The following is a 23,692-nucleotide window of genomic DNA, read 5'->3' as shown; positions in this document are numbered from 1 at the left end:
ATGAGAAGCACAAGCTGCAGGGCCACTCTTCAAAAGCAGAAAACCTCTTGAAGAACTTATCTCATAAGCCAGGTGCCTAGCCGCCTATGGTCCGTGTTTTCTCTGTGATTCTGCCTTTATCTAGCAGCCACCCTCCACATGACAACCCCTGGGAGTCATTTGTTTGTTGTTTTTCTAAAAGAAGACAGAGAAACATCAGAGATACTGAAGCAGATATAAAACTGTCCCATATTGGCTTCTTCTGAAAAGGTTTTTCCCTTAGGCTGGCAAATGCCAGGGACAGGCGGGAGGGCTGAGATAAGTGTCTATTTGATCTTCTCTCCCCCATTCACCCTGGATTTTTCACTGCTTTATGTGCACAAAACGCCGAGGCAGCTAATCGGTGCTCTGTGACCCCTGTTAATTGGGCTGTGCGAGAGAAAGGCGGCACCGGCAGGAGAAATCACACGTACCTGTTACTTTGAACTGTCGTGTCGTTTTCCATCTCCCTGCTTGCAGGAGCTCCCAGCACCCTTCTGTGAGCCACGGCTGCTCTATTTTCATCACTATCCTCAGGACCAGCAGGAGGGGCCACAAGTGTTACCATTCAGTTGTCCTACTTTTAATACGTCAAGATAGCAGGAGCCAAGGGAGGCACATTGCATCTCTACCCACCCCAGCTCCTTCCACGCGAGAAGACGAACATGATTTTTGCTGAAGGAAATGAGTAGCCTGAAGACACCAATGACCCTTCTCTCACCTATGCCAAACTGCTCCCCGCTGCCCTGTCTGCTTCTTTATTGCTCCCTGCTTCCTCCCCTTGCACTGCAGCACCAGGAAGAAAGGAGCAGAGGCCCAGCATCCATTTCCCCGTCTCAAGAGAGCAGCCAGAGACAGAAGCCAACTGATGTGAAGAGGCAAACCATGAAAGAAAAGGGGTGAGATTTGCCAAGTCTGGTGGATTATGCAGTATCTGGAGGATGTGGAAGACGCATATGGTAAATTAGAGGCACATTGGGCAATGGGTCACATTTGATCTTTAGGTAGAAGCAAGGACTGCCTGCATATTTCTGCTGTTTGATTAGGGAGTGGGAAGGGAAGAGACAAGAGTATGAGCAGCAATAAAAGCAGAGCAGCCAGAAACATCCCAAACAACAGCTGAAGACATATGGTAGCATAGGAAGAAAAATTCCCTAGAAGCAAGAGCACGCATAAGATCACTGCCTAGACAAATTAAGAGAATATTAAAGGAATAAAATAAAACTTAAAACATGACAGCTTCCTGTTTGTTTTTCACCACCATCTCAGACTTTTTCTCTAACTCAAGGAATCTCTGCCCAGACTCCAACTAGGCAAGATTTGTGCTCTTAATGCACACAGGATTTGGGGGTTATAGTAAGATGAGAGAAGCAGAACCCTCCCCCTTCTCCGAACTCAATTGCAGATGCTGCTTTTTGAGCAAAAACTGATAAAGACAAATCAATGGCTTGGATAGCTGTATTAAAGTGGAGCAGGGAGGAAGCACAAGGTCTTCTAAAACACCCTGGAACATCACTCTGGTCAGTACACAGCATTGCTACATATATTTGTGAAAGCATGAAGTAAGGTAGAAATGAGGCACAGAAATGAACATCTACGCTGAAGGAATGCAAAACAGAAATCATTTGAGACAGCTTTTAAATTTTTCTTTAGTTACGACACTGCATTAATATCAGTTAATTAAGTGTAATTACACTATTTTGATATTGTTGGGATTGATACAGGATGATCGTGCTTCCCCAAAAAGTGTTTAGGCGCACTTGCTCAGCTTTGTTAACGCACTAACCCTGCAGTCACTCTGCACTTTATGCAGTTTATGCAAACTTACCTTTAGGACACTACCCTGAAACCATGAGTCAAAGGGCACAATAACAAATCACTTGCCATCAGTGGGACGTACTACCCATGAGCATGGCAGGGAATGGTTTAAATTCAAAGACGAAGCCAGCCACCAGTATGCCTGTTCCTACCATCACTTTGCAACATGCTCCGCAACTCCACCATGGAGGAACGCAGATGACTTTTTTTTTTTTCTCTCCTCTCACTTAAAATTACAGACCTTATTTCCATGAGATATGGCTGAACTCTAAAATACTGTGCATCTGGAAAAGATATGGGAACATCCAGGAAACGCGTAGTCAAGACAGTCTGTCACATATCCTGCCTGTCTGAATGGGAAGATGACTTGAGAGCTGGTCAAACATGAAGAGTTTTGGTTCTTTTATCAGATAGTGAAGACCTAAAAGCAAAGACTCTTGAAAAAGAGCACTGCATATTATAAAGTAACAGCTACCAGAAAAGTCTTCTAGTATTTGACAGAGGAAGAATACAATTCTCTGAATGATATGGGACACTCACTTTAGTGGACAGTCCACCAGTCATGGAGAAGGAGACAAGCTGCATGACCCAGCAGGGTCAGCTGCTCTTTTTCCTGACTCGAGGAACCAGTCTGTTAAGCCAAGGGAGTCCAAGGAAGAGGCAATACTGAAGCCTTGCCTAGTCACGTGGGTAGAGCTAGTACAAGAACAGGCTGGTTTTAGCATGGATGCCATCACACATCATGTCCAAGGTGGAATGGAGCAAGGAAAGAAGTTATCTCCTGCCAAGCCCCCACAATAAATGAATGATAGATTTGAAAATTTCTCTGTATCCTGGCTGAAGAAAGTTTTATATTAAGGTGATAGGTGATACTAAGGGATATCTCAGGGAGTTGTATAATTATACGTCAGCTCTTACCACATGACAGCATTGCTGACAGTGATCTTGGCTGTGGAAAATGACTTTCGTTAAGCAGTGGATTCCCTGGCATACTAGTAAACAGGGCTGGAGAGCTGAGCCCAACCCGTCCCTGTCCAGTGAGACCTACCACTGCACCTGGAATGGGAATAAGAACTTTCCCTGACAGTGTGCTAAGATAAAGCAGTAAGAATCTGAGACCCTAAGTGTGGAGTTTTCTGCAAGGCTCAAAATCGGAAGAATAACAGAAGTTGCTGGCAAAGGCAGAATGGCAGGAAGCAGACGGAGGACCCACACCAGGATGTGTACTGAAGGCACTGGAGCATCCATTGGTACCAAAGGACAGGAGGATAATGGCAAGGAGACGTACTTACGAATTATACTGAAGTTGGTGATATTGGTGCACAAGAGAGAGATACATACTAGGAGAGCCAGCTGAAGAAAGAATGCATTAATCCATAGGGCACAGCTGGTCTCCTGGTAAAATATTACATCACCTAAAGAAGATTAAGCAGTAGCAATGCCAAATTGGAGACTTTACAAGCACATCAGCAAGCAGCAGTCTTGACGACACGGACAGACTTAATGGTATCAGTAAATTATGTCACTTTTCAGATGCAACTGGAAAGCAAAGAACCAAGGTTCCCCTCAGAACACATACTCATAAGGCAATAAATCTGAGACACAGCAGTTCCCAGGGCCTATTTTAGTACTTGAGGAGCCATTCTTGGGCCTCAAAACAAAACTGTCTGAACTGAACATTTCCGAGCACGACTTTACGAAGAGAGGTACCTTCCTTTCTCAGACAAGAGGCCAGATGTTTTTCAGCCTTGTAAAGGAAGTCAGACAAAGGCAGGAGGGTCCCCAGGCAACATGAGATGTTGATCATGAAAGGCCGTGATCAGCTGGTGAGAGAGTAACTCCTCCAGCGTGGAGGCCTCCCAGCATGGCTGGATGCCTCCCAGCACTCCTCAGGAATCTGGGCAGATACATTCCTCCCTGGGCCCTTCTTCCCCAAGGCTTATCAGACAGTGAGGATGGGAATCACTTATAGGTATAATGATTCCACAGCCAAGACAGTGTTTGAAGCCTGGAGGCTTCTGCATTGCTCTGTGTCAAGTACCTTGGCTTTGAATACCAAAAGACAATCCCTTGCGGGATTAAAAAAAAACCCACCTCCCCCGCCCCAGTTAGAGCTATTTGTTAACTAACTCAAGAACTATTTACAGGTTACTAGATAAAATAAAAAGGGAGAGAGAAAGATCTGAGGGCCGCCACTGCCTTGATGGGAGCTGCTAAGGGAGACTTTGATTCCTGTACATTGGGCATACAGTAGGTACATATCCTTCTGGTCTGGAATGGACACACAGTCCTTAGAGAAGGAAACTGCTGCCCTGCCGACAGAACTGCATGTGTGAATCACTGCTGTGCCCCCTGCTCATGGCACTGTTTGCCTACCCCTCTGCTGCCTCAGTGCACACACTTGGACTTTCAAGGCATCAAGTTCTTTTCCTGGTTCTGTATTTTATTCTGTGTGATCTTGACAACCAGTCACACACAGCGTATACACAACAACAAACCACTCCAGAGATGATGAAATAAAGACCAAGCCATGCCAGCCAGTATTTCACAAGGAAAGAACACAGTCTCCTGGTTAGTCCAGGACAAAGGGCCTATGACCTTCCAGCTTGGCTTGATAAAGCAGCAAAGGCCTTGGTCGATTCATGATAGCATTTCCCTTCTCCCACAAGTTACCCTCACCTGCATCTGACCCAGCTTTAATCTGTGCTAGCTGATTTTCACCTGCATGATTCTTCCCTTCTGGTACTGATTTTGGATGGTGATGTTCTTTCCGAGGAGAAGCAAATCTACCCGGCGAATTGGAGCCAACCAAAGGAAAGCCCCAAATATGTATCACATATTCTGCCAGAGAGAATAGGAAAGAGGTACACTCTGCTCCACCTTCAGACAGAGAGGATCATTACTTGCTATTCATTCCTAGATCCTTTAAGAGCAAGTGAAGCCAACTTAATGCTGCATTGTTTATTCCTAGTGCCCATCAACAGGAAGCATGCTGCCAGTTCATAGCCATAAGGAAAGACAACAGTATTAGGGCACCATAAGCTCTTCTGATTGTTCAGAGGCTGTAGAGAAGACCTTAGGGTATTGCAGTGATGATGAGCACTGTGGGGAAGAAACTAGAGTTATTGTGTTGATGATGATGGGGAAATAGGAGACATGCATGTATTATGGCACAAATCCATATGAAGCAAGTCCTTATTTGCCTTGTTGTTCATGGGAAAATATTCTTCATGTGGGAGAAGAAAGTCTCTTCTGAGGCAAAAAATACCTAGCCTCAGGTTGCGTTAATGCAAAAAAAAAAAAAAAAAAAAAACACCTTAGCAAGTTCATTACTTAGAAGCAGCCCCACAGATTATGGCTTTCTTGGGACAATGTAAAAGATGAAACCTCTCTCTACAGGACTGGATTCAGAGCAGGCTTTTTCCTTTTTCTCTAAGGTACAAACTATCTTTGTTTGCTGGTGAACCAGAAGGGAACTGAGGAAGGATGGAAGGTAAAATGAAATAAACCAGAAAGAGTATGCGCTCAAGTACAGCGATTGGTATGACACACAAAATCATTGCAGCAGCTTAGCAGCTGGCCAGCACCCAGCCCACCTGTTCATCAAACTCACTGGAGCTAAGGAGTCTCCAAGAAAATAATTTTTGAACTTACAATATTCTAAAAGTCAGTTTCAGAACTTGGCTAAGTTTCTGGACATGGCCTGCAAAAAAATAAATGCAGGGAAATCCTGCACTAATGGTCTGCACCATCACTATTTTGAAATGCAAGGCTTAAAAATTAGGGCAAAAATTTTACATGGAGAGGATTGTCCAACTGTCCCTGCATCCTGTCTCTCTTTCCCAAGTACTTTGTCTTTTTCCTTGTCTAAACAGGAGATGTTTTAACTTGCTTTCTCAATTGCTTTATTCATTACTGCTTTCATCTCTGGAGTATCTGATTTTCAGAATCAAGAGCTCAAAATATAGCTGTCCTTTTCATACCTCAAATTCTGACAGCAGTAAGATGACATTGCAGTCTCCCAAGACCCTTCAGTGACTCTGGCTTTATTCATCCTTTCAAAGCCAATCACCTCCTCTTCCACCCTGTCAATGTTTTGCCTACCTTTCTTTCCCCAGTTAACCAATCTATTTATCTCTTATCCATCTGCCTCGGCAGTAACAGCACAGCTTTCACACTCTCTCTTCTTCCACCATTTGCATTCTTCATTCACCACCACACACATATGGAATGGTACTTCCAGAACATGCTACCAACTTTTCCTCAAATTCTCCTTTAAAGATTCATTTTATCCATTTTAGAGTCAAAGACATTTACTTAGCTTTATTTACACTTGAACTCTATAATTTTATTCCACTGTATTACTCATTAATCTCTGAATGACGGTGTTATTTTACTGCTGTAATCTCATCCTTCCTTCCCCAGCACCTGCCAGCTGCCTCATTTTCACATTTTACCCTTTAAAAGGCTCACCATGCATGGCTTGGTTATTATTATAATAAATATTAATATTTGATTCAAGATGAGCAAGGTAGCCACCTCATCTCCCTTGCCCCCTGAAGATACCTCCTGCATTGATGATACCGGGTTGATTCCAGAAGCCATACACCAATCTGTGTGATGTATGCAAGGCAGCACTTGTTAAAAGTCAGACTGTAAATAATGCTGATCTTGTTGATATTCATTTGGCATTCATGAATATAATCCAGAGTTAGCAAGGTGATATGTGACTGAGCCCTGGAATAGTTGTTATAATCAAGGTCACTGGCACAACTGAAGTGTCGGCTGTTAAACTCCTTCCCAAAGGTGCTGTTCCCCAGGTCTGCTTTGAGTGAGCTCACGCTGTCTGCCCCAGACGTTATGCACCGACTGAACTGCTGAAACCCTTCAGATTATTACTCAAAAAATACTAAGTACAAGCAAAACACTCTAGGTGTCCCTGCGTATGCAGGGGGGTTGGACTAGATGATCTCTAGAGGTCCCTTCCAACCCTAAGCATTCTATGATTCTATGATTCTATGATTATCATGCTACCTCAGTTTAGTTATTTCTTCAGGCTAGTTCATTACAGCATCCATGAGACTGAAAACTTGGCACTGGTTTGCTAGCTATCCCAGTTGACCTGCAACTTTATTCCCTAGGCGAGACCACAGTAAAGCAGTCCCCGAGAGGATACAGCGCACACAGGTGCAAAAAGGCAATTTTAAAACTTCAAGCATTTTATCGTGGACACTTTCCAAAACATGAGACCTTTATGGGACCATGAGAAATTGAACTGTAAAGACACAGTCCATACAGAATAAAGAAAAAAGATGAACGAGCATGACAGAGCAGAAGCAATAAGTGAAATTCTCAAACCTATTAAATGCAGTCCCCCAAAACAACCATTCTGCCCTGATGGGTTAGAAGATTTCAGATTATCTCTTATCTCGTTCAGACAAGAGCTAAAATAAGTGACTAAAGAACAGCATTAGGGAAAAAAAGAAAAAAAAGGGTAAAGGCCGTATTCTTGGCTGGCAATTCAACATTCAGGGAATATAGTTCTTCAGATACCCTATTGGGAGTATTTCTCAATGCCATAATGAAGGACACGAGAAAAATAATTAAGGCTATACTGGGGAGGAGGGAGGAATAAAGGAATGTCCTCCTGTTACCCATAATAGAACAAAAAAGACAGGTGTAAACAATAGGTGAAAGATTCCAAAGTTGTTTTACAGATCCTGAAAGAGCTAAAGGCAGCGGCAAGGGAGAGGATCTACCCAGGGAAAAAAAGAAATTCCAAGGCACTAAGTGAAGAAATAATAAAAGAGGTTCCTAAGCCAGCAAAAGCCTTCTGTTATGCCAGGGAAGTCAATTAGATCATTTCTAGCTTGAGTGATGCTCCAATCTCTTGAGATAAAAGAAAAAAAGAAAAAAAAAAGAATAAAAAGAAGAGAGTCTCATGGGGCATAGACGAGAGCAGAGATATTGTTTTTGTTATTGCCACTTTCTGGCACCTTTGTCCACTTTGAATAAATAAAAAATGAAACATGGTTTTAAGAAAAAAATGATTAAATTTTTTTAAGACACAACAACATATAGTTCCTGATGAGAATTATGATAAAGTCATTGAAAATTGTTACAAAACAAAACAAAAACAAAACAAAAAGTAGTAAATATGCAATAACAGAGTAGGGAAGAATGAATTTTGCCTAAAGAAATGCAGAACAGCAGGAGCTTTTCTGGATCATTTTAGTTGAATGTACCCATCTATGTCACACCATCACTTCTTACTTAAAAACAGCTGCAGAAGGCTCCTGCTGTGGCCTTTGCCGTTAGCTGCAGCTCTGATCTTCCTGTCTTGATACAAGTCATCAAGTCGCATTTCCTGTTGGAATTAAAGTGGCAGCCCCTAGGGATTATGCAGCTGCCCAATTTATATCAGAGTGGATTCTGAAGCGAGCACGAGTATGTTTTCAAACCGCCTTTTTTTTCATATTATATTCCATATTCTATTAAGAATTTTACTCCCTTGTCACTCCTCACTTTCCAGGCAGTCGCATTTGGAAACCTTTAAAAGAAAATGGACATTTCAAGGTCTCTGCACAAAAGGTAGTGGCAGGAAAAAATATATGGTTAAGCTCTTGGCATCAAACCAAATCATGCCTATAACATAAAATGGGGCAGTGAGATCATACAAAAAAATCTTCAAGGATATTAGTCATTACACGGTTAGTAGTTATATGATATGTATGGTATATAAGTACTACAAATGGTATTTACTTGGATCATAACAAAAGAGAGGAAAGAACAGGGAAACTGCTGTGGCCAACTGCTCTAACAGCCCAGTGCCAGACAAGATCATCTTGAAATGAAGACTACCGGATCGCAGGGATGCAGACTATCACCTTTTTTCTTTTTTCACCTTTTTTTTTTCATTCTGTTCTTCTACAATGCTTAATACAATGAGATTCAGCGCAAGGAACAGTTCTTCTAACTGCTGTGGTTATGGTAAACAACTATTTGGAGACTCCCATTAAGCAATCTTGGTAGTTAAACACAAACACCCACGACTCAAAGGAAGTCCCTAAAACACCTTAACAACCAAACAAGCCAAAAAGAAATTTCTCTTTCATATTTAATTCCTTTTAAAAAATGCTTGTCCCAGAGTATCAAACCCAAGGCAAAGCTGCAAACCACACTGCTCTTCCTGAAAATCAAGAGTCATGGAACTCTACAAAATTAATAATCCTATTTTTGTAAATACCAATAAGCATACCAAACTAGAGCACGTTAAATTGTGTACTGGAAGGACTCTCAGCTAATTCCACTTCCCAAATTACTTGAGAGCACATTATAATTAGCAAAGGTATGTGACAGTTTTATACCCCTTTATGATGCATGATTAAAGCCAGGCAACCCAGCTCAGTCGTAAGTTCTGCATGTCGTCAAAACAGATGTGACAAGAACTACAACCTACTCCCACCCAGACTGTTAGAAAGCATAGACAGATAACATTTGGGCCATCAAAGAGGCAGGACACTGTACCAAACTAATTAAACCTCAAAACTCTTCTGAGAAATAGGCAGACTGTGGTTTACATGCGGTTATATTCAGTGTGCTGTGCTCGGGCCACAGAGCTCCAGCACAAGGATGAGAACAGTTACCTTCCCCTCTGAGGTGCAACTGGGAGCAAAGCTTATAGCCTCAAGATTAACAGCCCAGGCTCAGCATGAGAGAGCAGTGCACAAATGGCTGTAGTAGTTGCTGTAGTAATGCTGTTGCTGTAGCTGCGACAGTCCAAGAAACTGCTGATATTTTCCTTGCACAACAGATAGATACCTTCAACCTGCCTTCACCCAAGGACTAAGGAGCCCTGGCTCATCCTAAGAAGTCAGCTCTAAACCATCCTTTCTCAAAAATCGTGCCTCTTTCATCTGTGCATCTCTACGACTGAGAAGTCAAGCAAAATCAATTGAGGTTCAACTTCTTACCATTAATGGGGGATAAAGTAAGAACCACAAGAAAATTGTGTGTCAACAAAGGCTGGTTGAAATCAGGCTAGAGACATGTATTGGAAATAATTGTATAACGAACAATGAGAATATTAGGTTTCAAAAACATTTATTTTTGGGTGAATGTTTCATAACTGGCTTTGTGAAGAAGAAACAGTGAGGCGAGTTTGTTTCTGAGAAATGTATCCAAGCCATCATTTTTATTCACATTTCCATATCTACACTAACTCTAGATGTTTCTTCCTTCGTGCCACCGCTCTGCATACAGTATCATTCTGTTTCCAGCCAGCCTCCAATTTTCTTCCTCAGCAATGCTTAAGAATCAATGCACAACTTTGTCCTCCTCCAGTCCCTACAGCAGCCTCTCAAACATGCATGGACATACCATTAACAGCAACACAGGTACCAGCCTATGCTCCATACACATCCTGACTAGGCTGCACAAAAATGCACTTGTGCTACCCTCCCTTCCTCCTGCAGTGACTTTACTTCCTTCCACTTTTATGTCTCGGTGTTCATCAAGGTGGTATTTACACAAGCACAGACTGGGACCTACACACACCATCAAATAACCGCACATTGTTGAGCTGCCAGATGAGTCATGCAACTGTGCATGAGTGTATCTGCATGCCTACGTGTGAGAACTTCCCCAGCAGACAACCTGCCAATGCCTAACAACTCACACATGATTCATCTCTGATTTTTTTGTTAATTAACACAGCTGAGAAGTGGAGGCAATTAAGCAGTGCTAGGCAGACGCTCTTAGATCTGTTCAGGAGAACTTCAGAACGCAGGATTTACTGCATTTGGGCACCTGAAATCTAAATCACACAGTATAGTGAAAAACAGACACACAGTGACAAGTCTTCCACTGCTTGTTGTTTATAATGCTTGTAGGATGAGTTGGTTAAGGTGGGCAGAACACCAACCACTATTTTTTTGGTACTTTTGTGTGAAGAAATAAATTGGCCACATTTACAAGCTAGATGGTATTGCTCTGTGGATATTTAGATGAAGAAGGTATATATGACTGCAATTGTTTTACAATCAAGCTTCTTATCATTATCAGTTTCATTCAGAGTTAGTAAATGCAGCTGCCTGGTTCCTGACATTGGCTCATGTTGAATGTCAACACAGATATGCAAGAAAACCTACTTAAATGACAAACATCAGGTATTCACATGATTTAAGGTAGTGGGTTTTTGGTTTTCTTTTGGGGGGGGGGGAAAGGGGTTAACAACATAACTTTAATCAGAAATAGAGACTTCAGTGCAAGCTCTATGGCCCCCACAGCAGCGTAAACACTCTGCACAACAGGGGAATCTTATGGAGCAGAATTGCTTAGCACCTCTTTTAAGCAACAGTAACAGCTGCCAAGATGTCTTCATCTCCACAGTTACGTTTTGCTATTAGCAGGATTCACAAAAGAAGAACAAATAAAAAGCCCTGCAACAAGCCCTCCTTATCACTGCAAATACATTTCACTGTATGAGTAGCAATCCTCTAGAGCAATATTTTAAAAGAAGTTCCATTTGGGGAGTGTCCGCTTAAGTGGACACTAACAAAGTGTTTCTGGATGTTGAAACACCAGAACATTTGAAAGTCCTTTCCAATATCCTACAACTGAGCTGATTTCAATGCTCCTCTTAATCCCAAGAAAATAATTACAACATTTGTTACTGTTCCTGCTGCCCAACTTGTCCCTCTGTAAAGCAATGGGATCTTCCATGAAAATTGCAGGGCAGCAAATTTATTCTTTGCAACTCACAAAAAAAAATGTTGAGACCTATGTGTTAATTTAGACATTTAGGGTGATGTCACGACGTGGATCATATAGATGCAGAGCACAACAGCAGATGTGAACATTCCCTATATGCACTGGTGCTACAGCAGGGTGCCAGATCTGCACGGGACTTGAACACCGTGTTTTCTTCCACAGACATTTGCTTAACCACAGGCCTGTAAAATTAAAAGCCTGCAACTCAGGCAGAGGGGAGCTGGAATTCCCTTCCACTTAGTGAAGAATTTGGCCTGATTGCTGGTGACTGCTGATCCCTTCCATGTCATCACTCTGAAGCTGTGAAACATCCCTGTGACTGTGTTAATTAGCTCCCCTTGCAAAGCGCTTAAACCATAGGGTGAGGTTACTCACGTGATATCCCTGCGCTGATAGCAACCTTGAAGAAGGCAGGCGATCAGGTCACTGATAAACTCCACATCATCCCTGTGAAGAGCAGCTTCCAGTTCCTAATGTGCAGAAAAGGAGAAAAAAAAATCCAATCATCAAACTAATTCCTCAAAATACCCCTGTTGGCTGACCGAGGCCAGAAAGACCCAAGAAGTACTTGTACAGCAGCGGAGCACACACTGGGTCAGCCAACCTCTCCTCATCATTAAAAGTAACAATATAAACTATTAAATTTGAAACGGTTTCATTTTACTTTTAATTCACCCAGCCTCAACTTCTTCTAAAATTGCCTCCTATTACCTCTTCATTGCAAAAGTTTATGAGAAGACCTTGAAAGGCTTTTTACTGAATGACACTCTCCAGCCAAAAGACTAATGCTTTTCTCTGGAAACAGAAAAATAAGGTTCGGTGAGGCTGAAATACTGCAGTTTAATAAGAAACCCATAATCTCTCCTATGTTCAGGTGACGGACAGGAATTAACAGTTTCATTCTGCTGCTTTGTTTTCCATTACCACTAATAGCGGTAGTGGTGAGTTCAATTAAAAGACTCGTTCAGAAAGTGTGGCAGAAAAGTAGCAATTTCAGATGGACATCCAGAAAATGATGAAAAAAATAAAGAGCAAATGCCTCACTCCCCTAGGAATTTTTTTTTTTTTTTTTTTTTTTTTTTTGCTGGAGAGAAAAATGGGATGGAGAGATGGCAGGCCATATGACCCGACCCAAACTCTCAACCCTAGACAGAACAGTGTATTACCACCTATATGAGGATCCATAAAAAGGATAAACTTCCAAACACGAGTATTTTAGATTAGATTAACACATATCTTACACCTGTTGTGAGAAAATATTTGCTCTTTGACTGGCATTTTCAAGTGTTGTTTTCAAAATGTTACTAAGTTAACTAAGATAAGTTGTATTTATAAGCTACAAAATCACTCCCAGCAAGAAAATCTACTTTCCATATGAGTGATCATCACAGTATACAACAGTTAACAAGATTTAATATGGATAGATAACAGAGCCATAAGAGCCTATTCTTTTTGGGTTTCAGAGTAAATAATGGATTGAATACAAATTCCTACTTGAATGTTACTCCACAGACTGTTATACAAATGACTAAGCTAATGGCTAAAGAATAAAGGTTAATGGCCAGAGAATAAAGGATAAACGTTTTGGCACTTACCCAATAAAGAAGAGGAAGTGCTTTTTTATTAGACTGCGGTAACTGCAGTAATAAAGTTATTGATAATAGATTGCAGATTAAATGCTGCTTGTAGTATTTTATTGGAAAGGTATTAATGGCATATTTTCATTATCAACACTACTCTTATTTATTTCTTGCATGATATCCAGGGAGCTGCATAAGCAGAAGCCTGACACCTGCCCTGTGAAGTATATATTAAAAACGTTTATTATATGTGGAAACTGAGGCAAAGAAAGGACAAAAGGCAGCATGGTGACCATGCCAGGGGATTAGAACAAGCCCCAAGAATCTCTGTGTTGGTCTCTAGCTGACTGCCTTGCTTAATGGTAAGTTAATACAAAAACTGCAGCTATTGCTCGCCGTACCTTGAATGAAGTGATAACATTGCTATTTAAAAAGCAGTAATTAATAACAGTAATACGTCATGAGATACATAAAACTGAGTTCACTCAGTAAGCAGCTAATATTTTGCAGGTGTTGACTTGCTTATTTTTAGAGGCCATTAGCAGTCACCTACCTTCTAAGAAAATGTAGGTGAGGGGGACAGAAAGGATGTGATAAAACATAACTGTTCAAGTAAGTTACCACAACGAACTTGCAGCTTGTGAAAAATGACACATTGGGACCCACAATAAAGCGGGGGAGAAAGTGAGATCTCTGACTTGGGACATTCTTTCCCACCCACCCAGTCGGCATTCAGTCTCTCCCCTTCCATCATCCACAGTATCCCTGTGCCTTAAAACCATCGGTCAACAGCCTGCCTTCCCCAGGACGTCACAGCCTTTTGTACCAAGGAATATTTAAATTGCTTCCCGTGAGCCCTTTCAGCTGCTGTTTGACTAATGCTCATTAAACAGTGGCCACAAACCGCCAAGATAGCCCCGTATCTGCCGGGATTGTTTTCCAAGCCCAAGGGTGACCTTTTACATTTTGGCAGCTCGCAGGTCGCTGCCGGAGGAGATACGGGTGCATTCCTTGAGCGCTGGGCAAGGTGCTGGCCTCCAAGCAGGATGGACACGCAGGCTCATGCCAACCTGCTTCCAAATACCTGCTCTAGGGCCTTCCTACCTACTGTGCTCACTCCCTCCTGGACCTGCAAGGTGCACCTGTAAGTGCGGTCCCTGCCACGGCCCATGGGCACGCTGAGTTAAGGGGTGCTCCCTTGCATCACGGTGAGCAAGGACCAGCGCTACACGGGCTAACGAAGGCCCATCGTTAGCAGGCATGAGGTTGTGGGGCCCTCTGCAGACCTGCATTTGCAACCCATCCTCGGGGTTGCTGGTGCACGTGTGCAAGCCCCTGAAGTCCCCTGGTCCCTGCCATCCACCGCACTCAGCGTCAAGGCTACGTTTAAGGCACAGTCAGAGTGCTGTTGTGATTGTTTACCTTGGAAAACGATACCGACCCATTGCCCTATGAAGTTCTTGCCTGCTTCCTTTCTGCTGCTGCCCGGGATAGGATAGGAGCAGTGAGCGCTAGTTTAGCTTCCCCATGATGGGTCCCCTTGGCTCTGTGTAACCTAACATGACAGTTTTCCATCCAGACAGATTCTCTGGCTTTTTGCCCCAAAATATTGAAATCCTAGAGGTTTACAATTTTCTACCCAAGGAAGCCAGGATTTTCTGGCTTTCTGCCTCAAAACATCCAAATACTGGAGATGACCCACAACATGCCCAGAGCACTGTGGGAGATGTGGTAGAGAACAGTAGCTGTAAGAGGACACCACACACGTTTTAGCATCTTGGGACCACAAACAACGAATTAGAATCCTCTAGTGTTTCCCCAGTGTCCCCTAACCCACATTTTTTAAAAGGGAAGAAGGACCTTGGCCTTCCCGACCCTCACTCCATGGCCCATGAAGCCGCACAGCGCTCAAGCGAGGGGCGCATTGAAGCAGAGAGGCGCCGGAGCAGCGAACGGGATGCTCCTATGAGAAACTCCACAATCCATCAAAATAAATAAATAAACAAACAAACAAATAAAGGAGCAGCCCGTTCCGCACCGCGAGCGCTGCCCCTGGGCACCGCTGCATGCCCCGGCCCTGGTTAGGGTGCCGCACGCCTCCTCAGCGGCCTCGCCGCCACCATCCCCCCCATGCCTGCAACCCTTTTGTTTTTCCCCCTTTCTCTTTGAGCACTGAGCTGTGAGCGCAGAAATCTGAACCTTGCCAAAACGCTTTGGGGACAGAACAGAAAGGAAACAGAAGAGGCAGCAAATCAGCAGAGGAAAGCGAGGGGGGGGGAAACACATCTCCTCCTCCTCCTCCTGTAGCCGGAGAGAGCAACAGACAGCAGAAAAGCAGGATTCTCTCCCTCTCCAGCTGGCGTCACACCTCATTAGGGAAAAGCCTGTTTAACGTCTTTCCCTGCCCCCAGCCCCGGACTAAATCCCCTCTGAGTCCTGCGGTGGCTGTTGGGAAGGGGCGGACGGGGCAGGGTGACCACCTCGCCCGGCAGCCGGGAGCACTGGCCCACTGCAGGGCTAGCTGGCCCAGGCCAGGGGCCACCCATTGGTGCCAACACAATTCCAGCGAAAATAGCTGGCATGGGAGTGCTGGGACACCCCACGACGGAAAAGTGGGCAGGTATGAGCAGCCCTTCTGAAGGGCTAAGGTGACCAAGCCTCGGGTCAGGAATGAGCGGTGCTCAACTACTCCCACCAAACAAGCGTGGGTATCTGCTAACGCCAGCTCCTGCTTGTGCCTCCTCACACGCACTGCTCCTCTCCTCCTGTGACAGCACACAAGCGCACAGCTGGTGCCCAAGCCCCAGAGCATGCCGCTTTTTCAGTATCTGCCCAGATTTGTGAGAGCAAACACTATCAGCTCGGCAGGGAATAGCAAAAATATGAGTCCACCAACATGACAGCAGACACAGAACAAGTTACCAGCGCTGAGATGATGAAGGAAACACAAAGGGTATCGCTGCACACAGTGGCTTTTTGTAAATATGGAAACTCAGAGGCCAGCCCCCGGCAAGCGGTCCGCTCCGACGGAGGCGTCGCTGGCCTTGGGCCTTGGTTTCCCGAGATGGCGCCAGGGCAACGCGCAGGCCCAGCAGGCGCCGGGGCACCGCGCGGACGGGCCGTGCCGCTGAGGTACGCGGCTGCCGCCACCGCCAAGGCCTGCTCGGTGCCGCAAAGCTGAACCACCTATAACCCACTGTGACGGATGTAACCAGTTTAAGCACAGCTAAGCCCTGTCCAAGTTAGCCGTCAGTCTAATAACCCAATCCCTTCAGCTCTATTTCTATACTGCGGCTGTTATCAGCTTTCCATTGCGATACTCTGAAGTGACTCAACACGCAGAGGGTTTCAGGAGATCGCCGAGGGAGCTACCGGCGGGCCACGCTAAGCCAACCCCCACCCACCGGTTGAAATTTCAACACTGTCACTAACTTCAGGACAATCTTTTCCCCTCATGGATAATGATATTAATGATCAGAGATACCTGGGCAGAAGTCTGGCAACTTCATGCCCTCTGGAAAGCTAAAGAAAGAACACAGTTTACGTGGACTGGGCAGGAAGGCATGAGGACAACCACAGCTCTGAAATACTCCCAGACAGACACCATTTACCTCAGCGCTCCCTCATGCTGCTGCATGTGCTTCCCATCTCTGGCTAAGAGCTCCCACTGCCCTCTGTTAAATATCCAGCTGTCGCCAGCTATGAACAGAAGTAGCCAATGCCAGCAGTATGCAGGGACTCCGGGAGTGACCACCACTCCTCTTCCACGCATATCACGGAGGAAAGTGCAGCACCTTCCTTTCAGTGCAAAGCATACCAAACGGATTCATCAGGAAAAAGGCAATGCAATGAAAAACAGGAGGCTTTGATACAGTGGGCTGCGCCGTAGCTGCTTGGTAGAGAGGATAGGAAAACTAGAGCCATAGGTAAACAATAGCACTCCACTCAGGTTTAAAGAAAAAGGTAATGCCCTCAGCAGTCCATCTCTGAACTACAATCAGAAGTGAACTAGTTTAAATTATTAATCCAACTACCCAGTCTCCCAGATTGAAGGTTGGAATATACCCAGGCACCTCCAAATAAACCCAAGAGCCAAGCTGGTTACCTTAACCAGCGTAATTGAGAGCATTCAAATACCATAGGTTGGCTGCTCTGTGAACCCCCACGCTAACCACGAACCCACCTGGCAGCCAGGTATTGCTTTCTGCAGCACAGTGCCACCCTCCCCCTGCCTGTGGGTGCTGCCACCATAGGAATTAGTTTTCAAATACGACTACTGAAATTGCCCAGCGTGGAGTGACAGGCAGAGAGGACAATTCCAGGGAATTTGGGATTCTCCTAAGGTATTCCTGATACTTTGGGAACACAAAAACCTGCAGGTTTAGACAATTGTGATAAAGCCACAGAAAGATGTTACGACTCCTGATCCTGATGGAGTCTCCAAGCCACAATCTCCTAATTCTAGTGGCTAACTGGAGACATTATCCATTATCCAAGCATTGGAGAGCAGATTACACTCCCTGCCTCACACGCGGAGCACTCTAGTCCCTCGTGCCTCCCGACCCTGACTGGCAACACCATTCAGGGCTGGCCACAGTTGCCCCGTCTTTCCCAGCTTCCCTGTATCCTTGTTCTCCCAAGCTCCTGCAGCTAACGGCACTGCAAAAGCCTTCATTGTACCCTGGGCAGATGGCTCTAGGTGACCCTGCCTGAGCAGAGGGGTTGGACTGGATGATCTCCAGAGGTCCCCTGCAACCTCTACTTCTCTGTCATTCTGTGGGCGCCTTTTTCTAACTCAGGAAGCCATAAAATGCTGGAGCATCTTGTGAAGTAAAGGTAGTATCCTACTCCCAACTCCTCCACAGAGACGGGGACAAGCCCAGAGGTAAAGCTGAATCCCTTCCCTGCCCTCCTGCCAGTAGGGACCGAATCGGCAGCTCTCCTCAAGCAAAGAGCTTCTTGGGCACCTCACCCGCTGCAGACCGGGGACTCGGTGGGAGCCGAGGCGGCCTGCACAGCCTCAGGGGCACCAGCTGAAGGGGTTTAATAATGCTCAGGGCTGTAGCAGTACAGTGGGTCTTATCTGAGCTGTCGGACTGCTCTGTGCAGGGTAAGCGGGGAGAGAAGCTTCCCCCTTGAGGGAAGAAAAAAAGCTACCCTGTAAGAAAAGAAATATGACTTGGGGAGGGGGTGGGTGGAAACAAGAGCAGCAAAAGTCTTAAGGCCCTTAAAGGCCCTTAATATCTGTCAGGGCCTTCAGGGACCTTGCAATCTCTACCTCCCTCCCTCAGCTTTCTCCAAGCGGACTTTGAAGGCTATTTCAAGCGCGTTGTAAATAGGGGCATAATGTTACGCCAGAGCTAAGCAGAGGTTTGAGATGACAGCTTTATATTAAGGAGATGGTTATAAACAGAAAGCCATGGAGAATTTGTCACGTTGCCTCCGCATTGCTGCTGTTTGCAAAATTCCCCCTGCTCCCCCATGGTGCTGGCCGTGCGATGGACAACCTCAGCCTTCCTCTCCACCAGCAGCTCCCTTCTGCTGCGAAAGGGGCTGCGCAAACACAGAACTTGGTTTAGCTCAGTCCCTGCAGGTTTGAAAACACGAACTCTTTCCAGCGCTTCTGAAGTTTTTTGGCCAGGCTAGAATTTGAGGCTTGGTTTGGAAACACACTTGGGTTTTATCCTTCTTCAGCCTCTCTACCAGGGCACTTAATGCCTTTGGGCAAACACCAGGCTGCTGGTGCTCCGAGGCCCTGCACCCGCCTGCATTAAGCTGCTGCCTCTGTCACTCCCTTAGGACAGAGACCCTTCCCTGTTTGCACAGCACACGGAGGCTTGCTCTCCGACTGGAATTTTTCACTGCTGTGTAATACAAACAAATACGAGCAGCTCACACTGGGTGGCTAAACTGTATTGAAAAAGAGATTTCAGAATGATCAATCTAGTCTCCCTCATGCCCCATAGCAGTGTACTGATGATGATAATGCTTTCTCTCCTTGGAGCCTAGTTCATCTTGTCTGCAGTGCAAGCGATTTGGGACAAGAACCACATTTGTTATGAATTTTATGCATTGTCAGCACTTAAGAGATATAAAACTGCTGCTGGCTCATACTTTCATTCCTCTGCAAAGTCTTTTCAGATGGACAGCGGTACATCTGAAGCTCTGAAGTAACAAGTGATTAGTTTGTTTAATAGTAAGACAATAACACTTTACTCCTCTAGAGTAGCTTTCATCCTAGAACATCAAAGCATTTTAAAATCATTTAATGAAGCTTCACAGCACCTGTGAAGTAAGAGGAGGCACACAGCCACACCGAGAACAATTTTACAGATGGAGAAGCTAAGAAAAATCCAGCATCCTCACGAGTGGCACACTTCACACTTGCGGCCACTGCCATGTCTTCTTTCTCAACAATTTTATTAGTAGCTAAGGCACTTGGAGATCATGCCTCTTCCCTCCAAAAGATCATTTCTCCCTTTCAAAATAATCCCCTCTTCCTTCAAAGCAGATAATCTATGCCATTTACCCATAAGCCAGCTATGCTGGCAGTGGGGCAAGCATCATACCAGCACAGAGCTGGCTTGACATGGGAGACAGACAGAAATTCCAGCCTTGACACCACCAGTGCTCTGCAGCCTGTGGGTTGCAGACCTTGTGGAAGACTTCCAAGAAGCCTGTGAGAGGCAATTAAGAAAAGCAAGCTCAACCCAAATGCGTTTAAACGTCTAATCAGGTCCGTGTCTTTACTGCCAAAGACCCGGGGTCATGCCCTTTAAAAAAAAAAAAAAGGACAAAAATCCCTCAAAGTGGCTGACCACTACTGCCCACGCTACAAGTTCAACTACTCTAGCTGAAAACAACCTCCAAGCACAACACTATGAGCGGAAGCAAAGATTTTGAATTGCATCCTGTTTGCCTCCCTGTAAGAAAGATATCATTTATTGCCCAGAAATATTCTTCCAAGGTAGCAGCACTGTATGGATTATCAGATGCATTATGATTAATTCAGATTATTTAAAAGTAGACTTTTAGAGTCTACTGTTTTAGGCTCCCCTCCGCCACGCTTTTGGTAGTGGGGAGACAGGGCAAGGAACGTGGTGAGAAGGCAGCTCGACACCAGTTGCACCAGACCATTGGGGCCATTCTGAAACCAGTCCATGCAGCATAACAGCATTACACATTTTTGAGCTCTCACAACCCCAGGCCAGTAGAATCTCGCTGGTATAAGCTAAGCAAAACAAAGCAAAAAACTCCCTGCAAGCCCCCTCTCCACAAATTCAGTAATGAAAATGTAAACGTTTACTGGCTAAATACTACCAGCAGCTGAAGGCTACAAACTTCAGCAAATGTTTCACAAAGAGCCTTGGGTAAGTGTAATCACAGATGCAGTAATAGCATCAGCATGGCTACCTGTCCTGGATGCGGTTTCAGGAAACATCACTGGGTTAGTTACGGTACCTCCCCAGACTATTCTGCTGGGCGATAAATAAAGAACAGCTGATCCTGCAATGTCACCATCTTCCATGGTAAGAGGCTTCCTGGGTACCTAGTGGGAGCTCTGCTAAGCTTTTAAGCCCATTGGCAACGTGGTGAACAGTCTGTAGCTCCAAAGCCAAGAGGCTCGAAGTAATAATCCGATTTCAAAGCTCCTCCTCCTCTCCAGCCAAAGGCAGCAAGGGAGGATGAGATCAGACTGTAGATGCTCCTCATTTTAGGTCTGGCCACTGCACTCATCTGCTCAGCATGAGCACAGGGCAGAGGAAGGATGAGTACCAAAATCTGGAATGGATTGCCTGGCTAAAGTTTCTGCAAAGATTTCAAGACGTACTTTAAATAAAGTAACTTTATTTAAAGGGAGTTTTCCCTGCTCTCCATATATCCTGGACACATCTAAGCCAGTTTCCACTTTTCTATTCCTCATGCTGCCCAAACTCCTTGGATGAACTTTTTGCCACCGTGCGCCGCTGATGCAACGTGGTATTCAAGCCCTGCAGCCGTTTCACCCTCGCCCCATGGAAGTCCTCTTATAAAAGCAAAGAGCAGCTCCCCAGCCCTCATACTGTTGCCCCTTCCCTCCAGGGTGTTATTAGCTGCCGCTTGCTAAGCAAGTCCAGAAAAACTATCTCCTTCTGTTGAAACAAAGCATAAAGCACAGAGCATCCTTTAAGAATTAGGGTGATTCCCTTATACCCTTTTTGCCCCCGTAACGAAAATGAAGGCCTGGCTTTTTGAATGGGGAAAAATTCCTGCTCACCCTTGCCTGAAAAAAGGAGGATGAAACGGTAAAACGCATGGAGATAAAAAAGGCCGTAAAGCCTTGCTTTTCTCTTTAATCTGATCTCCCCGGCCGGCCATTCTTCTAAGTCCCCTTCAGCTGCTGCCGCCTGAGCGCAGTCCACAGCGGGCCCATCACAAACAAACCCCGGCCTGTGACTCAGCGGGGAGATGGGTCTTAAAGTGCTACCAGCACTAGAAATCCTGCTCCCTCGCGCGGGGTCAAACGAAAACCCAGCCGACGACAGAGCCCGGAGCTACACACAGGTAGCCCACAGATTTCTGCTCTCAGCACTTGGCGAGAGACGTTCACAGCAGTGACACACTGAAATCCACGTGCCAGTACATATGTATACATATATATATATATATATATGTATATTAATCTAGCAAAGGCAAATCTGAGAAGTACAAAATACATGCCTGCCAATATCGACCTGACGACACAGTCAGCCAGTCCCTCTGAGGCAGGACTGAATTTTTGCAACAGGCTTAGTTGCAAATAAGTCTAAGAAATAGTTTTAAAACTACAGCTCCATTCCACTGCTTATCAGTTTGTAGGACCAAAGAAGCCTGTTAGTTGTGTTTCCCTTAAATCTCCTTCTGCACTACTCTGGAGAGCCAAAAGCTTAGCCTTACTTATCTGTCAGCATCTCTGTATTTGTCCTGAGCTTACACAGTCCAGCCACACTTCGGTGTGAAAATTGATGGCTTTCACACAGGTTTTCTATTATTGTATGCTCTGTGAAACACAGATGCTACCATATTAATGAGAGGCATATACACTGGGGGATAGAAAAGGGTTTTTTAAGTCTGTCAAATACCAAAATGCGAGAGTTGGTTCTTCACACAGCCATCATTATAGCGTGTGCTGCTGCAGGAGCCAAGGCCAAAATAAATCCGGGGAGAAGTCACCTCTTCCAGTGCTCTTAAACCCTACCTTCAGTGCGAGACAAAAACCTGCATTTCCTTGCGTACGTGTAAGAGCGCCCACGAGCGCCCGTGCCCCTGTGGCCTGCAGTGCGCATCCCATTCCCTGCCGCAATCCCACGCTTCCTCGGCCTTCCTGCCCAGCTCACGGACCTTGCTCTGCTCCGCTGAGCCGTCATCCGCCGCAGGACGCTAGTTCGGAGAGGAAAAAAAAGGGGGGGAGATGGACAAAAAGCCAAACAGGGCCCAACAATGTTGCCTAGTGACGGCGCGGCGGCGGCGGGCGCGCGGAGCAGCTGAGAGAAGCAGGAGGAACCTCGCAGGAATTCGCATTCCTCGAATCGCAGCTGGGGGAAATTTAGCAGGGAGAAGGGTCTGGTTAGAAAAACAAAGCTTTTTTTGTGACACGCTCCGAGGGACTTGACATTAAGGCAAAGGCAGCCAGTGAACCGTCGTGGCGAACCCCTCCTGGCCAGCGCCGGCAGCGAGCCGCCGTATCCCCCCGCGCTGGCGGGAGCTCTGGGCGCTACGGGGAGGGATATGAAGCCCTCGGTGGGCTTAAGACACAGCCACTCCGTGCTTTATTCCACATCTGGAATCACTGCTCAATAGAAAAGGTGATAAAAGTGTTTCTAGGACTCAGTCTTTCCAGTGCACGGACTGAGTATCTTCTTGGACATACTTTCCACAGGGGAATTTTCCTCTAGCTGGCGTTGGTATTGTCTTTACAGCCACTAAATTCACAGGGTGTTGTAAACACTTAGCTATTTCCGCAATAACTGTTATTTGCCAGAAACAGCAAATTATTCCTAATGTTAATAATAATAATTATGTCTGTAAATGTTAATGCTAACTGTGCTCATAAAACAGGTATTATAAACAGGGTCATAATTTTAAAGAGGGACAATAAAATATTGCCCAGACACAGAGGAAACTAAGTCTACTGCTTACCATTTGTTCTACAGACACTATTTTAGAGTACCTCCCCCTCCTCCTCAGCTCTCTCCCATTCATTGTTTCATGATATTTTAAGAATCAAAACGCAGGTTCATTGCATCCTGTAAATCGCAATGGCCAGCTTTGCAAATCAGTGCACAAATGATGACACTGGATTATCAAGAGATCCGCACAAAACGCTTCAGTTACACAGAATAGTTGATCTGCCCGAAGCAGGAAAAAGGGTAACAGATAATTATATAACCAGCCTGTAAACGTGTTATTTACTGGGATCGGGAAGGCTCTGTTTTTTTTTTTTTCTCAGTTCATGCATGCAGTGATGGGAGCTAAATTTCTCCCTC

At 45.1% G+C, this 23,692-nt stretch overlaps 1 protein-coding gene across 1 annotated transcript in view; it reads right to left on the bottom strand.

The window, feature by feature from the left end:
* CECR2 (CECR2 histone acetyl-lysine reader) overlaps positions 1-12,071 on the bottom strand; it is a 45,811-nt gene extending 33,740 nt beyond the window's left edge. The window contains exon 1 of the mRNA XM_088521593.1: positions 11,983-12,071. The gene's annotated coding sequence lies outside the window, so the exon portion shown is untranslated. The remainder of the gene's footprint in view (positions 1-11,982) is intronic.
* Between the last annotated feature and the right edge of the window lie 11,621 nt (positions 12,072-23,692).

Source organism: Tinamus guttatus, unplaced genomic scaffold (genome assembly GCF_059628265.1).
Source record: "Tinamus guttatus ecotype Peru unplaced genomic scaffold, ASM5962826v1 Tinamus_guttatus_pri_ptg000125l, whole genome shotgun sequence".
Classification (NCBI taxonomy): Eukaryota; Metazoa; Chordata; class Aves; order Tinamiformes; family Tinamidae; genus Tinamus; species Tinamus guttatus.
This window is presented reverse-complemented; position numbering and strand designations above follow the sequence as displayed.